Source organism: Neovison vison, chromosome 1 (genome assembly GCF_020171115.1).
Source record: "Neovison vison isolate M4711 chromosome 1, ASM_NN_V1, whole genome shotgun sequence".
Taxonomy (NCBI): Eukaryota; Metazoa; Chordata; class Mammalia; order Carnivora; family Mustelidae; genus Neogale; species Neogale vison.
In genome coordinates this window covers 126687571-126703376 of record NC_058091.1, presented here as the reverse complement: position 1 = coordinate 126703376, position 15806 = coordinate 126687571, and the positions used below count along the sequence as shown (strand labels likewise).

The 15806-nt window shown below is 50.1% G+C and overlaps 1 protein-coding gene and 1 non-coding gene across 3 annotated transcripts in view; one reads left to right on the top strand and one right to left on the bottom strand.

The window, feature by feature from the left end:
* SLC22A23 (solute carrier family 22 member 23) overlaps positions 1–15806 on the top strand; it is a 171798-nt gene that overhangs the window by 58748 nt on the left and 97244 nt on the right. The gene's annotated exons all lie outside the window — the stretch shown is intronic.
* Positions 13394–13498, bottom strand: LOC122898264. Its single transcript, XR_006382942.1, has one exon. It is a non-coding gene; the product is annotated as a U6 spliceosomal RNA (small nuclear RNA).

Here is a 15806-nt window from a genome sequence, read left to right as displayed (position 1 = left end):
AACCTGTCCCCTCAGCTCTTCCCCCAGATGGTATTCTGAGTCCCTGCATCTCTCTCCACCTCCACAGAAGCCTCCTGAGGAAAGCCTTTCACTTCTTGCCTGGATAATCACAGTCACTTCCTGCCCGGTCTGCCCACTTCCTGCCTGAACCTCTACAGCTCATTCTTCACTTACAACCAGGAGCATATTTCTACAACATGAGTCAGACCTCCTACTGCCTACTTCACTCTGTGTCAGTTAGCAAGAGCCTCACTGTAAAACGCTGAAAGCCAAAACAACGAGGATTTAAACAACGTAGAAGTCCATTTCTGCCATCAGAGTGATCAGTCCAGGGCTGACGGGGACAGTCTGCTGACACCAGGGTTTTTGCTAACCTGGCCGTCCTGTCCATACTCCAGCCAGCGGAGGGGTGGCACAGAAGGGGAGGGAGCACTTCTTCCCATTAAGGTCACTTCCCAGCACTAGTAGGTGCCACTTTGAACATCCCACTGGCCACAGCTCGGTAACCTGGCCCCCCACCACCCCACAATGGCAGGCGTAGCTGGGAAGTGCTGTCTTATTTTGTATAGAAATCAGCCTTCAGGAAGAGGAGGAGAGCAGGGGTCGGGGGTGACTGGTGGTCTTTGCCTTGTCTTCCAACAGCTTTTATCATGCGATGTAGACCCCTCACCAGGGCCGCCACGGTTCTGGGTGGTCTGACCCCGCAGAGCTCATGCTGTATTCCAGCCAAACTGACCTTCTGGTTCTTTCCATGCTGAGCTCTCACTTGTTCCCGAGATCATTTGTGCGAGCCTTTCCCTCTGCCAGAACTGTTCCATCCCCGACCTCTGTGGGCCCAGCCACATCTTGTCACTGTGATTCCACTCGTGACCTCTGCACACCTTTCTCAGACCACCTGTCCAATCAGCACACGCAAATTCTTTTAGGAAAAAAAACTTCCTTTAGAATCACCTGCCCTGTTTTAAATATCTACCACTCCTTGAAAATATGTTTATTTATTTGCATTTCCCTGCATACCATTCACCCACTCTAGAGCAGACTGCTCAAAAGCAGGACCTTATCATTCCTTTTCTCTGCTGTGTCCTCTATACCTGGCCAGAAAGGTCATCTAAATACGGGTCGGTTGGGTGAGTGAACACCCCAAACAGGATGGAAATCTAGGCAGCAGTAGTACGGAAGAGACGTCGCTGTAGGATTATAAAATCGTGAAGCCGGATATGCTCAGTGTCCCCATGGTAAAGGGGAGTGCAAGGGACAGCTGAAGTTATCACCTAGCTACTTATCAATACTAGAAGTAACGTGCCGAGATTTCTCATGACGTCCTCCTGAACTAGATCGGTTCGGACAGGACACCCGAAGAGCTGGCTGGACTTCAAAGTGAGCTTAACCATGTCCCACGACTATTGATGAGGGAACTGGTAGCAGCCAGAATAAGGTCTCAGTGACTCAGGGAGGACGTCTGTGTGCAAATCATGTTTCAATGAGCATAAAATTAGGGGCTGGTCAAGAATGAATGATGACATAGGGTCCTCATCTTCCCTTTCCCTGCCATTTTTAGTTGATTTCCACGTGGGTCATTGCCATTGTCTTCCTTCTAGCTCCGTGAGTGAGGGGACAGAGCTGATCTTGCCTCCTCTGTGTGTTGCACAGTGCCTGCCCAGTAAATACCTAGTACCCAGTAAGCACTTTTGAGGGAGAAGCGACGCATCTCTGAAAGATGGAAACAGTCTCGTCAGGGGTGTCTGGTAAGTCTGAGAAACTCTTTATCATTATAAAGGGTCAGGTACTGTCCTACTATGTTCCATGCACGCAGTTGACCAGATTCGCTTAAAGACCGGAACCGATATCAACAGTACATATTGGATCAATCATACTGGCATGTGGGGCTTTTAGGCAGGACTCCAGCATCCGTGTGAGAGTCCTTGGCTCCAACTCTGTCCAGCCAACAGTTTGACCCACAGCCAGCATTTTATTTAAGCCCGTAGGACCTGCAACCAATGTTTTGAAAAGAAAGCAAGCAAGTGTCCCATGGGGGGGTACAGGCCAGCTCCCCAGTTTTTATCCAGACTTTCTTATAGAACACAGACGGACAGTGAATTGGAGCTTGGGTAGCTGTAGGGGCTGCCTTCAGCTTGGATCATTCCTTAGGGGATATTTAAACCCGCATGTGAGCATGAAGTAGGCCCCATCAGTCTGGCCCCCTGAGAGGTGGAGGTTTACTCTGAGCTCTGAGGACATTTGCTCATGGAGAGCCTGTGGACTGAGGTCACTGCAGACGTGAAGGGTGTCCTGAGCCTGCACATGTCGGTGTTGAATGAGGACTTGACTTGGCTTTGGGCCTGGAGGAGAGAGGCACTGAGGTAGGTAGAGGGAATCAGGGAAGTGCGTAAGTCTCTCTCCATTTTCACAGAAGGGGATCTTTAAACATCGGACTCGTGTGTTCTGTGATTTGAAGCCAATTACCTAAAGTGGCCGAGCATCTGTAAATTTCCCAGGCAGTCGTGCATTTTTCTTCCAGACCGTTCTTTCTTCAGTGTCCACTGGATGTGAGATTTAGTTTAGGCCAAGAGGCTGTCAAGAGAGCCCCATTCCCTTACGCCTGGCCGTGGCTTTCAGCTGGTGACTGTTCCAGATGAGCTCACGGATGGATGGTGGAAACTGGCCTGGGAACAGCGATGCCAGGAGAAGTCTGTTCCTCTCATCCCACTGGGCCTGTTTCTGAAACACAGAATTATGATGTCCCTTTCATACATTAGCTCACCCTTTTTCTGGCCAAGTATTACCTTTTGGAGACAAGCGACCTTAAGCTGGCAGCACTAGCAAGAATGGGCAGCAGTGGAGCAAATCTTTGAAACTTGTCTGGCCAGGCAGTTCTGCCTCCCTCGGGTGGGTCTCCAGGGGCTGGCCGGGACCTCAGTGCACCCTTTCCCCTTACGGCTGGCCCATATGGGGAACTTCAGAGGTTCTCCTGTCTGTGAGATGTCTTAGCTCCATCCCCTGCTGAGTTCAGACCTGCACGAGGTTGGCGGGGAGGAGGAGGTGGCCAGAAAACAGCCTGAAAAGGTAAAGATGTGGGGTGGTCAGAGAGCGTCGGAAATGAAAGACGCCAGAGACCTCTGCCCTCCACCCTTCCTCCCTCCTCAGAGGGGCCTTCCCTGATGTCCACTCCGAATTCACTAGCTTATTTCTCCATTCACACTCCAATTCTTTGCATATACTTAAAAAAATGTTCAATTCTGGTAAAAAAAAAAAATGCATAAAATTGTCTCAACCATGTCTGAGTGTGAAGCTCAGCTGTGTTCAGTCTATTCGTGTGGTGGGGCAACTATCAGCACCGTCCATTTCCGGCTGAAATTCTGTCACCGGTAAACACGGATGCGCCATTGCCCTCTGCCCTTGCCCCAGCCCCTGGCCCCCGCCCTTCTGTTTTGTGTCTCAGTGAATTTGGTGACGCCAGGGACCTCCAAAAGTAGACTTATCCAGCGTGTGTCCTTTTGTGACTGGCTTATTTCACTCGGCATAATGTCCTCTGGGCTCACCCGTGTCGTAGCCTGTGTCCGACTTTCCTCTTTATGCCTGAGTAGTACTCCCTTACAGGTACAGACTACGGTTTGTCTGCCCATTCGTCTGTGACGGTGTCTTGGGGCTGTTTCCACCTCCTGGGTGACAGGAATCCTGCCGCCACGGCCGCAGCAGCAAACACTGCTTCCAGTTCTTTGGGGCACGTACCCACAAGTGGGGTTGCTGGGTCCTGCCGACGCCCCTGCTTCATCTGAGAAACAAAAGGACTGGCCCTCAAAGCCCGCTCAGGCTCTGGGACTGTGTCCAACCACGCTTGGCGTAGCCAGTGGGAGCTGGGGAACAAGGGCCCTCTGAACCCGTGGCCCGCCTCCTCTGTGACACTAAGAACAGGACTCTCAGAAGGACCCTGAGCCTCCTGTGGCTGCTTTGTTCTGAGCCCCTCCCCTGACTTTTCAAAGAAGCCAACTTTTGGAGGAGGAATAGGGAGAAATGTGTTACAAGTGGCACTTCAGAGTTCATAGATGTTGGCTCTGTTGATGGTGTCCGTGAAACAAGTGGGCGTTTCTTTTTCCTTCTCTCTTTTCAGCTGAGAGGCCTATCTGCCTCCCGCAGTGCCTACTAGGGCCGTCTCCCAACCCCCCAGCAGCCCTTCCTGCCTCCCTCTCTCCCCTCCCCTCCCCTTCCCCCATTTCTGAACCTAAGGTGGTCACTCAGCCTTGGTGATGCCGATGTCATGTTTCTAGCTAATGTTGACCTGAGTCATTTAAAAATCCATCTTGCCAAGGAAGTAAAGACCTAGGAAAGGTTTTGGGTTTTTGGTTTTTTTCTTTTTAAGATTGTTTTTTAATTTATTCAAGTGAAAGAGAGAGGGGACGAGCAGGGGGAGAGTTGGAGCAGGAGAAGCAGACTCCCCACTACGCGTAGATTCCCAACGTGAAACTCACCCCAGGACGCTGAGACCAGGACCTGAGCCGAAGGCAGACACTTAACCGACCGAGGCACCCAGGCGCCCCTAGGAAAGGTACTTCTAAAAACATAGTATTGCTGTCTCTTCTCCGAGTCCAGCAGGGACCGATGTTTCGGGGGAGTGTGCTCACCGGGTGAGTTAGGGTGCGATGCGTTTAATTTGACCCCGTGCTGCTTGACCTCAGAGCGGGGTCACTTGCTGCAGGGTTTTGGCAGCCTAATGGATCATTCTGTGGATGCTGTTTAGAGAAGATGGACTGAAAAAACTGAGGTGACCAGATTTGCCCTCACAGCATCCCCCCCGCAAGGCAGCTCTCCGTCCTGGTGTTTTGCCAGGGCATGTTTTGCCCTGAGGAAAGGGGTTTCTAAAGTTTTCCATACAGGCTGGTAGCGGGTGCTCGTGTGGGCTCCCGTGTGGGCTCCCGTGTGGGCCACCGCAACTAGACGGATGGGGTGCTCTGACCTGGCCAAGCACTTGCTGTGAACTTGGGGGACTTCCCCAAGGAACCCACAGACTTTTAAGGGAGCCAAGACAATTGACTCCAACAATGCGGGGCAAATCTAGTCTGTAATAAACTCAGCTGTGTGTGGCTCAGTTAAGTCAGCCATGTTTTGGAACTTTTTGTTTTACTGTGATAAAATATATACAACCTAGAATTTACCAATATAGCCATATTTAAGCATACAGCTCACTGACCTTGAGTCACTCACTCGCCTGTACGAAGTCTCCACCATCCTTCTGGGGACTTCTTCATCTTGCCAAACTGATATCCTATACCCGCTAAACACTAACTCCCCTGACGCCTCCCCCAGACCCTGGCATGCACCCTTGTACTTTCTGTCTCCATGAGTCTGACTCTTCCAGGTTCCTCACGTCAGTGGAATCATTCAGCATTTGTCCTTTTGTGACTGGCTTTCTTCACTTCGTTTTCAAGGTTTGGCCATGATGTAGACTGTGTCTGAAGTTCCTTGTTAAGGCTGAATAATGAATGCTTTGTGGTATGCCCACACCACATTTTGTGTAACCGTTTCTCTGGGGATGGACGCTGGGATTTCTGCTAGTTTGGGGCTGTTGTGAGTACCTTTGCTCTGAACGTGGCTGTCTGAGCATGGGTTTGAGGCCTTGCTTTCACTGCTTTTAGATCCATGCTCTGAAATAGAGTTGCTGGGTCACTGAGAACTCTTAACATCATTATGCCCTTTGGAGAAGATCTTTGGAGATCTGGCCTGACCTGCTGTAGGCATTAATAAGTAAAAGATGACACTGACATTGTTTCCAACAGAAGTAACAGGAGGTGACAAAGCATAGTCATTATTGAGTAATTAAGGTCCAAGTTTGAACTAGGGGGTGTGATGACGAAAGCAGAAGACCTGTCTTCTAGTCTTATTTTTTGTTTTCTTGGTAGCCTCATGTAAATCCATGTTTATTCTTGGCTCTAGAGAAGTGTGTGTGTGTGTGTGTGTGTGTTTTAAGATTTTATTTATTTATTAGAGAGAAAATGAGAGAGAGTGAGCACAGGAGGGCAGAGGGTCAGAGGGAGAAGCAGACTCCCTGCTGAGCAGGGAGCCCGACATGGAACTCGATCCCAGGACTCTGGGATCATGACCTGAGCCAAAGGCAGTCACCTGACCAACTGAGCCACCCAGGCACCCTAGAATTGTGGTTTTTAACTGATTTTTCCCATTGCTGTGATTTAAAAGCACTCACAGCAGTTTTAGTCTTTACTTACGTATACTTTCAAAGAATTAAACATTTTTATCTTTTATCTATTTTTTTTTAATTTTTTAGAATTAGGTATTTTTAGATACTGCCTTTGGCTCAGGTTATGATCCTGGGGTCCTGCAGTCGACCCCCACGTTGGGCTCCTTGCTCCTCCGGGAGTCTGCTTCTCCCCTGCCTGCCATTCCCCTTGCTTGTGCTTGCTCTCCCCGTCTCTCTCTCTCTCTCTCTCTCTCTGTCTCTCAAATAAATAAAGAAAATCTTGAAAAAAAAATAAGAGTGGTAGATTAGAATCTATTATTATAACGTTGACATATGGTAGGAGATTCTTTATTTTAGAGAAGGATCATGTGCTTCGCTTTGCAAAGACACCACGGAGCGTCTCTAACCATCGTCAGCTAGGGCACTCACGTTTATCTGTACTAGTCACTGGTACTCATTTCAATATACAAAAAAATTGAGCTACACAAAACTTCCGTGTTTCTGCCTCTCGTGGCCTATGGTCAGTAAGCATCTGTCGTATTAATGACGGGCCTGCTGACTTTGGCTTGACACCCTCTTGTCTTTGTTCACTTGTTGAAGCAGTAGGGGTGTTGGCCGTTGCTACACACATACAGGAACTGGCCGTGTTCTCAGCCCCGCAGCAACCAGAGGGGACGTGAGGCTAGCCGAGTAAACCAATGTTAGCACACCAAGACAACTCTGATCATGTGTCTGCATTCCCTGGCTGAAATCCTTCAAAGGCTCCAGTTGCTTTTGGAATGAAGTACACATTTCTCACTGTGCCTCATGAGTGTGGCCCCAGGGGACCCTCGCCAGCCCTGCTTTCCCGACGCAGCACTTTGCTTGCTGGTTTCAGTTCCTTGAAAACTTTGCAGTCTTTTGCATCTCTGTACCCTCGCACGGGCTCTTCTTTGCTGGACCGTTCTTTCCTGCCTTCTTCTCGGGGTGAAATTTGCTCCAGTCCTCACGAGACATGTGCCGTTTTCCGTAGGGATTCTCCCTTGGCCCCGGCATCCGAGTTAGCGGTCCCTCCACTGTGCGCCCGCAGCACCCTCTGGGGTCTTAACGCATCCCAGCGCTCGTGGCATTGTTTCTACTTGGAAAATTCATTTGGATTCAGTATCAAGTAGACATAAAAGGGCCAATGAAATACAGGTCGGCTAGAAAAGATTCTGACACCGTGTACCTTTGTGTACTCACCAGCCAGTCTAGAAGAGAAATATGTGGTCGTGACTTCAGAAGTGCCCTGCCCAGCCCCTCCACAGCCATCCTGTCTCCCTGCTACCTTCTCACTGACCGTGAGCCTGGCCGTGCTGTTCTCTTCGCCCTGCTTTTCTTTGTAATTTGCCTCGTCTTTTGGGATCCATAAACAATACAGCGTTTCATTTTGCCTGGCTTGGGGCTTTTGGTAAATCAAATCCTATAGCATGTGTTTTCCTGTGCTTTTTTCCACCCCCGTGACTCCTGAGATGCATCTGTGTTGACCTTCACAGCTACAGCTCCTGGGTTTCACTGCTGTGTGACGATGCCACCATGATTTGGCCTGTCATTGCCTTTTTACATATTTCTGTGCCTTCTCCTTCCCTTAGGCCCCATCTTTATCCCAACACACAGTTTTAAATTCCCAAAGGACAAAGATTCAGTTTATCTTGCTCACTGTTGTGTCCTAGTATCTGGCACATAAGAAAATATTTGTGAAGCAAGCCCTATGCCCTTCGGTCTAAGGGTTTGCCTGTGGATGGTAATCAACACAACCCCATTCTTCATTGTGGGTTTTTTTGTTTTTTTTTTTTTTTAAGATTTTATGTATTTATTTATTAGAGAGAGGGAGCGAGTGTGTGCACATGTGCACATTAGGGGAGGGGTGTGCAAGCATGCACTGGGGGAGGGGACAAGGGAGGGAAGAGAGAGAACCTTAAGCAGACTCCTGACTGAAGGAGCCCCGATGCGGGGCTCAGTCTCACGACCCCGAGATCATGACCTGAGCTGAAACCAAAAGTCAGACGCTTAACCAACTGAGCCAACCAGACACCCCAGGACAACCCCCTTCTTGCTTGGCAGAGGCCTTTGCTCCCTGGACCCTCCCTTATGGCAGCACTCAGGACCAGGGCTCCGCAAACTTTTTCTGTACCAGGCCAGACAGTAACTATTTTCGGCTTTGGGGGCCATATGGTTTCTCATGTAAGTACTCAGCTCTGGAGTGTGAAAGCAGCCACAAATGATACATAAACAGATGGGCGGTCCAGTAACACTTTGTTTACAAAAATAAGCATTAGGTCAAATTTGGCCCAGAACCTATAGGGTGCCAACCTCTGCTCTACGGAGCCTCCCTGGTTCTGTGTCTAGTTCTGACCCATGAGCTGTGAGCAGAACTGACACGTCCCTACGGTCCAGACCCTCTAATGACCTGTTGACCAGTACTGCTGCTTGATCACTGTGGGCCTTCCAGGCGGACCCTCCCAGCCTAGTATGGACAAGGACAAACACCTTATCAGGCCCCAAGGCAAAATGATATGGTCACGGTCAAGGTGGAAAAGTAGCAACTTTCAGACTAGGACCAAAATGCATCTTCAAGGTTGTCATGCATGTATATAGCATATAAACGATGTATGTATATAACATACAGACTGAAGGCATGGGGAAAATACTACCGTAATATTTGAGTTGCAGGCTGGGACAGAGTTTGGATCCCCACCTTGCCATCTTCCATCCCAACCCTTTCTTCCCTGGTTCCTGGCAGACCCTGCAACAGAGAACTGAGAGTTGGGGTCTTAGCTCTGCCCAGCTCAGCGCATATAGCCCGATGGAGGGAAAACGCTGACTTCTACTCGTTGGGTTGAGCTCTCTTTGGAGAGCTCTGAGTACAAGTGGGGAACAAATGGACTGGGTCATTTTCCTTACAATAGCATGGACCTCCGTGCATTCACGATAGGGGAGCACACCAGCAGAGCATTGCAGGGAAAGAAGGCAGCCTCGGACGGATAGATTTGAAACCTGAGTCCGTCCTGGTCCTCTCATGACTTAAGCAGGGATACTTACACCTGCTGCACAGGATTATTGTGGAATGCAATTTGCTCGTTGCAATAGCAAATTAGTTTGAAAGAAATATGGCTGAGGGAAGTCTGGATGATGAGGAGAAGGAAAAGAGGATTGACAGAAGCCAGTGCTCGCCAGGCACTGCCCGGCACTGTTTTAGCTCCTTACTCCTCCTTCCACTCTTACAGTGACCTGGGGGAAGGTACTGTCACCGTCCCCAGTCACAGATGGTGAGTAAAGCGGAGACGGCAGGTCACTTAACCAGGGCTGCTTGGTGGGTAAGGTGTGGACCCAGGATCGCTGTACAGTGTCTAGGCAGAGAGTGCCCGCCCTTCGCCAGATCCCTGCTTCTCGTGGTTAGGTCCTGAGGCTCTAAGTGTGGCAGTTACACTGTTATTGAGGAATGTTCCTGAAACCTCTCACACTGAGGTGACTTTGTCAGTCCCATTTCGTGCTCCCGTAATTAACATAGAAAGTGGTCTCAAGACGTCAGCCATTTCTCTAAGGACACAGAGCAGCCGGGAAATCGTATCAGTGTCTTCCCATATGACGTGTATTTGAAACATTTTAAAAGAATTAGCCGTGCATAACAAACTGTGGATGTCATTGGTGCCTTTTGTCAGGATTTCCCTGGAGATGGGGCAGGCCTGTGTGTCTAGTTCTGGCCAATGAGCTGTGAGCGGAATGGACATGTCCCTTCCGGTCTGGAGCATTTAATTACCAAGGAGACAGCTTCGAGGCCTGCAACACATCAACCAGCAACGTTCAAGATGGCGTCTGCTCTCCGAACCTGCACCCCAAGTGGCAGTGATGAGCAGAGCCCCCGCCAACCCTCAGTGGGCACGTAGTGTGAGCAAGAAATAAACTTGGAGTGTCCTAAGGCTCTGAAATTGTGGCGAACTGATTGGAACTGCCCCAGGACATAGCTCAAGCCTAACACACAAGCCTGTAGCCCTTTTCTGTCCTTACAAACAGCTCGTCTGTACAATTTTTTTTTTTTTAATTGCTTGATGTGAGTTAGGGCTAGCGTGAGAGAATATTAGCATCAACCTTGGGTGTGTAGAGTTTTGTAGAGAAGAAATAAGTTCCAAAATTGGGGTCCAGTTCCGTAAGACTTTTTACAAAGTCTTATACCAAAATGGCTGATTTTCGGAAATTTTCAACATTTTCAAGAAATGTTTGTTTCATTGGCAGATCCTTGTTAGGGGACGCAGATGTATAGAAATACTGTTAACTGGTACATGCAAGTTACTCCCTTGATATTCTTCTTGTCAATTCCTTGGTCCTGGAGTCTAGAGGAAGACCTTCTGCCCATGGCTGATGCAACTGTGTCAGCCCTTACAGGGGAGGTAGCTAGTGCAGGTGCTGTGTTCAACAGGATCACTCCTGTTTGCCCAAAGTGATCTCTGTTCATTTGCAACATCCACCTTAATATTTCTAAAACCTGCTCAACATGTCAAGTTTGGGCAAACCATTTACCCCATTGGCCCTGAACAGTTACCATATTGTTCACCTGTCAAGCACTGTTCCAGCCCAGAACCTGTTTTCTGTCCATTGTGTCTTGAACACTTAGGATTTCTGTATCTCTCACCTTCTCTCCCCTTATCCGTCATCATGTTTTTCATAGTCTTCTCTTTCTCTTGCTCACACACAGGCATTCTCTCTCCCTCTCCCTTGCCCCCCTCCCCCAAAGATTTAAACTGATCCTGTTCTAAGATCCCAAACTCTGGTGAAGTGTCTGCACCTTACCCGTCAACCCTAATGAACAAAACTGCAGGAACCCTTTGGAACGCTTCTGCTGGGAACCGAGGGACGCTGGAGCAGTCGTCAGCAATCTGAGCCCACCCAGCTGCATGACTTCAAGTGGGAATTGCATAAGTTTCTGACTTAAGCACATCCTCCAGAGGTTTAGGCTTTCAACTTGTGTTCAAGGTGATACGGAGCAGGGGTAGAATTAGTGGGAGAAATTTAATATTGAGGGAAAGGAAACATGGCAGCATTCCAGTCCCCACGAGGTATGTTTGCCTTTCTCTTTCACAGAAGCTAAAATTTCCAAAACCAAGTAGGACTGCTGTCTGCCCTCTCCTCTCCCACCCCTGCGCCTGGCAAGTGCGATACCTTGAGTTCGCTGCTTGGGGCCCTTGGGTTCACTGACAGCGTCCCATAGCAAGAGAGACAATTTTCATCCTTGAAAATGCGAAGCATACCCTGAGCTTTCCCAGATGTTTAAGGTGTATAGATTCTCATTAAAAAGTGGGCCTTTCCCTCAGAGGGCTTCTAATCTAGTAGATTCTAAGACGTTTGCCGAGAAGAAAGAGTGTCTCCGGGGGAGAAGATACTTAAGGCCCTTTGGTAGAAGAGAAAGGTGTTCAGTCTACACGCAGCATGAGAGAGCAGAACTTCTCTCGGAGGCCGACCAGGTATGGGAGAGCATCTCCAGGGAGCTCATTAAGGAACTCGGACTTACATCATGGAGAAAACAGCGCAGACAGGGGCAGGCTGGCAGGGGGGCCCAGGCCAGCCCGGCCTATAAAGATGGGCTTTGCTGGAGCTGCAGCTTCGGGCCCAGACTGCAGCCCAGCTCGTCCTTCCTGTTAAAACCTGCTGGGACAAGAGGTTAAGAGATAGACCTATGGCCAGAAAGAGGGTGTCTACACCCGAGTCAGAACGGAGACCTCTGAGTAACAGTCTCATGGCCCTCAGAGAGTGAAGGGAGGTCGGAGCTGTCAGGGAATATGTACAGGAAGGAGAACTGATGTCTTCTCAAGGAAAATGGCGGCCTCTTGCATGAGGAGTAAGGCCAGTAATGGACATCTATAAAAAGTTTTGTTTCAGCACCCCTCAAGTTTTGCAGGACAGAGTGCTGACACACAGCTGAGGGGTTCATGTTCGGTTGGCCTTTAATTCCTGCAAGAACTGGCCACGTTCTCCCTGTGCACACCCAATGACCACAGTGACCCGTTGGCCATGTTGACCTCTGGCCTCCCGTCCCCCTCCCGGCACACCCCCTCCAGAGTGCAGGCCTGGCTGGAAGGGCTGTCTGGAGCAGCAGCAGTACCAAGTGTTAAAGAGAGTTGAAAACGTGCAGGAGTTAGTGTGTGCCATCACTGATGCTTTCCAGGGAAACCGATCCCGTGGAGATGTCACCCGGCGCTGACATGTGTGTACTGGGTGGTCATAGAAGCATTCCCGGGAGCTGCTGACCAGCAATGTCCTCAGCCAGGCAGACGGTGTATCTCCTGCTGTCGGAGGGGCTGGCAGGCCGTGGGAGGACCTTGAGGTGCTCCCAGAGCAAGCGTTCTCTGCAAGAGAGAGGACCCCAGTTGTGAGGCATCCGCACCTCCTTCCCAGAGCCACTGCCCCACCTACAGGAGGTCCTGCCGATCTCAGTTGTCTCCTGACTCTTCCCCTGCCCTAGCCTCTTTCTTCGCCAGTCGGACTCGGGGCCCCCATGGGTCTTTCTAGAACACAGCATGTTCATTCTGATGCTGCAGGTTAGCTGAGTTTGCCGCAACCTGCAGTTGCAGGAACAGCCTGAGGTCTCTGTTACAGTGTGGCTGCCCTAGGTGTGGCCCACCCTAAAGTCAGGGGTGGGTGGGTAGCTGCCCATCCTCATGTTGCTTACGGACCAGAGAGAGGAGGAGGCATCTGGTGCAGTCTCGGCACAGTTGGCGCCCTGCGGGGCAAGTGCCCCAACCAGGAGGATGGAGGCCTCCCTGGAGCAGGTGCTGTCGTAGTAGTGGGAGGGCTCTTTCACCCCTTCCTCAGGGCTCTCCTGCCTTTGGACTCCCTCTTCACTCTGCTCCCAGCCTTCTTCCCCGCACCTTCATCTGTACCCTTACTTCTACCTGAAATGCCTTTTCCTTCCATCTGCCATTTGCATTTCAAAATGCTATCTGCTTCTCATTGAGGCAAGTCAGAAGGCCTTTCTTTTCTCCTTTTTTTTTTTAAAGATTTTATTTATTTGACAAGAGAGAGAGAGCACAGGCAGGGGGAGCAGCAGACAGGGGGAGAGGGAGAAGCAGGCTCCCCGAGGAGCAGGGAACCTGATGTGGGGCCCAATCCCGGGACCCTGGGATCATGACCTGAGCCGAAGGCAGTCACCTGACCAACTGAGACACCCAGGCGCCCCTTTTCCTCCTTTTTTAAAGCATGGAGTGCTTCGTGACTTTGCCTGTCATCTTGTGCAGGGGCCACACTGATCTTCTCTGTGCCGCCCAGTTTCAGTACACGTACTGCCCAGGTGAGCACAAAAGGCCCTTTTTCTGCACAGATCCCCAAGTTCCCTGCCTCCAAGCAGGCATGTGGGCCCCTCACTCTCTGAGCCCCTGCCCCACTTGATTTGTCTTTTGTATGATCAGCATCACTTCCGTCTCCAGCCAGCCTGCAGGGTCAGTGTGCGTCCCGCTGGGTTTTGTCCAACGGACCTGGCACAGTGTGTGTACAGTGAACTGCGGCTAAGTACACTGAACTGTAGGTGACAGACACTAACATATTTGTGATACGATGCATGAATTCAAGGTCGATGCAGGGTGGCTAAGTCATGGAAATGTAGGAGCAGGGAAAGACTTGAGCGTTGAGAGCTGAGCAGGCCGTCCTGCAGGAAGGCAGACTGGAGCTATTTCATGGCAGGGATGAGATGGCACATTCTTGAGTGGAAGAAGAGCTTGGTGACAGCACCAGACGCCAGCTGCAGAGAATCAGTATGGGGACAGTGGAAGGTGGCAGGGCTGCTCAGGGCTCAAACTTGGCTCCAGAAGGTCGGCTTAAGAGGAGGAACCTGGGGGTGGGGGGTGGGTCACTTTGCACCATGATTTGGTGCTGGCCTTACTTGGCCATGTCACCAGTGATGGTGACATGAATTGCTCAGATCAGACCGTGAAAGGATGAGGGAAGAGGGGGAGGCTGGGTGACCAGTCCTTCGTCTGGCTTCTCACTAGTGGGTACCGCTCTGAAAAGAGGACACAGTAAACGTTTGTATTCCGAAGCCAGCTGTGGTGTTACTGCTCTACTCTTCCTGGCACAATTGTTTAATGAAATCTGCAGAAGCTTTATTACCCCAAATGCAGTGTTTTTGCAGGGAAATAATCTGGCTCTAAAGTATTCAAAGACGAAATATAGAAAAGACTTCCTCATGCTTGCTGGAAATGGAATTGAAATACACACAGCACCAAATGAATTTATCCCCACTTTTAAACTTCCTACTTTACCAGCTACTTTAAAGGCAAATTCAAGTCCATAGAAGAGGCATGTGCTTTCCTCTAAGGGGAATATTTTAATCAGGCTTGAGACGGTTGATAGACATTTTCTGTCTGGATCCCTTCTTTCTGCCCCATTAAACCAGAAATCGGTCTTTGCCAGTAGTGACCTAATATATGTGTTCAAGGTAAGAAAATTAACTGGAAGGGGGCCGTTTAGCAACGTTGCTGAATCCTGTCATATTTAACACCGGCTTTGTATATGCAGCACAGGTACACACATCCGTGGCTCTAGGTACCCTCCCGGGAGAGACAGACTGTACACGGAGCAGTGAATGACATGCTGGAAAGAGGTTGCGTGGTAGGACTGAGCCACCCTCCCCAGAGCCCCTCTCTCTGCCATCCTGGGGGCCCGGGCCCTGGCCCGCTGGCCCCCCGTGCTCCCCAGCTGTAAAGCTCCCCGCCACCGTCCTGGCGAATGACTTAGTGGGCTGCGTCCCCTGGCAGGAAATGTGGGAAAGCAATTAGCTTCCTGAGGGTCAGTAGCTGATCCTCTGTTTCCAAACACAGAATGTGCTCAGACCGAATCAGGAGAATTAATCAGACCCAACCACAGTGGTTGTAAGCAATATTTTGACAGGGGCTGGTTTGTTTGGAAGCCAGGCGTACTGGAAACGTTAAAGGATGAATGGGGGGGATAAAGCAACTATCAACTAAATCATTTCCTCTTGGGCTTGCTTTTAAATTTTTTCTGCCTTTTTCTTTTCCTTGTAGCTCATTGCCCCTTGAAGTCTCACTTCTTACAGCTCTTAAGACTGTTCGTATTAAAACATATTTTTTGAGTGAAATAGAAAATGTCTGTATTTCCTGCCCCGACTTCCGTACTCCTGTCTGTATCGCCATGACTCCCTTGGTCCCCCACACCCACCTTTGACACCCTTGCTGCTGTAATTAGTGACCAGATTCCATCCATTCTCTCTTCAGACCCACAGCTCCCATCCTCATTCCAGCCCGAATCTGCTGGAATCCTGAAGAGTCAGAGGGGGAAGGAATGTCTGAGATGGTCAGGGGCCCCCCGTGGGCTGCATTGTCCGTGACCCTGTGTGTCTTCCCAGCAGACCTGACCCCACCTTCAGTCTCAGGCTCTGGCCACACCTCGACCTGGGAGGCATCGCATCATCTAGAAACCTCCCCACTGTGTTCCAGGGCTCCAGCCCAGCAAGCCATCTGTCCCTTCTGCTCCCCTTTGAACCTGTCACCCTCTGGCTCACTGGCTGCCCATCAGTTTGAAACTCTAACTTTTCAGGGTCATCATCATTGGATTTCACTCCATTTTAGCAAGGCACACCCCTCCCTCCAGC